General features: G+C 44.5%; 1 long non-coding RNA gene across 1 annotated transcript in view; it reads right to left on the bottom strand.

Annotated features, from left to right (window-relative positions):
• Positions 1 to 265: 265 nt before the first annotated feature.
• Positions 266 to 2119, bottom strand: part of LOC116069941 — a 10534-nt gene continuing 8680 nt past the window's right edge. Inside the window, exons 2-3 of the long non-coding RNA XR_004110223.1 lie at positions 1530 to 1631; positions 266 to 456 (exon numbers count right to left, since the gene is read on the bottom strand). This is a non-coding gene — a long non-coding RNA (uncharacterized LOC116069941). The remainder of the gene's footprint in view (positions 457 to 1529; positions 1632 to 2119) is intronic.

The raw sequence follows: 2119 nt of genomic DNA, 5'->3' as shown, positions 1-2119 counted from the left end.
TTGGAGTAAGTATGTAGGAGATAGAAGTAAGATGTAGGAGATAGAAGTAAGATGTATGTAGGGGATAGGAGTAAGTAGGAAATAGGAGTAAGATAGAAGTAAGATGTAGGGAATAGAAGTAAGATGTAACTAGTAAGATGTAAGAAGAAGATATAGAAGAATATAGAAGAAGCTAGCTAGAGAAGAAGTAAAAATGAACAAATGATTCTGTAGTACAAGGTTCCTGAATAAACTGCATGGAGAAGAGCTCCTTGTTGCCTCCTTATTTCCACTGGACGGAAGGGCGGCAACAGTTCCAGTCAGCTGTGTAGATCCCAAAGCACGCGCACAGTCAGTGGACTTCCTAAAGCAAAGCCGCGCAGAGCGTGGTTTGTAGCGTGCATTAGCTTATTGTCTTAGGGGTTCGGTGGCTAGTGTCTTCTCAGGAGAAGTAAAAGGTAGTCTGATTGTCCCACACTGAAAAAGAGTGAGGGTGGAATGCAGGAGGAAGCCCGACTTTAGGAGAAATCCTCCAAATTGTTTTGTATACCAACTAGAGCAGCTGGCCCTACCCCACAGCTCACCATCTGTGATGTAACAAGCAAGTATCATGTCACGGGTGCTGCTAAAATGACTGTGATTTTATTGATCAATAGATATTTTCCATTCATTCCTTCCCTCCTTCCTCTTTTTTCCTACAGCCAGAATGAAGGGAAATACTAAACTTTTCATAGAGGCCACTGAATAACGATGTAAACTTTTTGGCGGAGTTTTTGAACCCACTGAGTTCTAGCCACTGGCTGTGGCTGGCATGTGCGATGCTGATAAGAAGGTACCTACACTGAGCCTGTGGAGCAGAGGTGATGTAGGCTTAAAGTGGGGCATAGGCTATGGGTAACCCCACTGTAACGGGAGAGGCAACTTGAAGCAGGAGGTTGGACGTGAACTGGCTTCTGCAGAGAAAGCAGGCTGGACGCCATGATGGCAGAGAGATGTTGGTGGCTTTATAAAGCTCTGTGGGCATTTGTTCCTGTAGAGTTCAGCCTATTTCCCTCCAAATGCCCAGTCAAGCCAAGCACACTGGAAGCGGCGTTGGGAAAGACTGTAAATCTCTCTTCGGGTTCCTCACCTGAAACCCCAGACTGAGGATGCCTCTGTTAGGCATCTTCATCCTGACCCAGTTAAAACACAAGTCCCTTTGAGAAAACATTGACAAGTAGAGGATCCTGTATCTACAATGTTTAAGGCTAGAAATACTTCAGATCTTGTTAGATTTGGGGATATCCTCATATGCATAATGAAATATCTTGGGAGATGGGACCTAAGTCAAAACACAAAACTCACTTCCATCTCACAGGTATGCACACAACCTAGGATAGTGTTTCTGGTGAAGTTGCTCACCCAAAATATAAAAGTCGTGTGATACTCAAAAGGTTTCAGATTTAGTGCTGGAGAGCTGGCTTAACCAGTAAAGGGCTTGCTATACAAGCGTGAAAATCTGAGTTTTGATTCCTAGAACCCACATAAAAGTCAGGAATGATGGTACATACCTGTAACCCCAGCACTGGGAGAGTGGAGGCAGGCAGATTCCTGGAGTTCATTGGTCAGCCAGCCTGGCCAAATTGATGAGTGTCAGGTTCAGAGGAGGCCCCCTAAAATAACAATGGAAAAATCTCAGGAAAGACACTCAACTTTGACCTCTTACTTCCTCAGGCACCCATAAGTACCTGAACCTTCATATATGTGTGCACGTATGCACATTAGCATGTGTATACTTCACACACACACACACACACACACACACACACACACACACACACCACATAGATAGATGGATGGATAGATAGATAGATAGACAGACAGACAGATAGACAGATATATAAACAGATAGATAGATAAAAATCCAAGGGGTAGTGGCTCACTTATAAGCCCAGTCCTAAAGAAGCAGAGCTAGGGGGATCCCTGAAGCTTGCTAGCCAGCAAACCTAGCTAAATTGGTGAGCTCCAAATTTAGTGAAAGACTCTCAAAATAGGAGCTGAAGAGTAATTGAGGAGCAACACCTGATGTCAACACTGTTAGCATCACGACATCCAGAGCCTGTGGTGATACATGGGCGGGTCCACAGACCTGTTGCCAGGG

This window comes from Mastomys coucha, unplaced genomic scaffold (assembly GCF_008632895.1).
Source record: "Mastomys coucha isolate ucsf_1 unplaced genomic scaffold, UCSF_Mcou_1 pScaffold22, whole genome shotgun sequence".
NCBI lineage: Eukaryota > Metazoa > Chordata > Mammalia > Rodentia > Muridae > Mastomys > Mastomys coucha.
The sequence above is the reverse complement of the archived record's forward strand: the minus strand, read 5'-3'. Positions and strand labels throughout refer to the sequence as shown.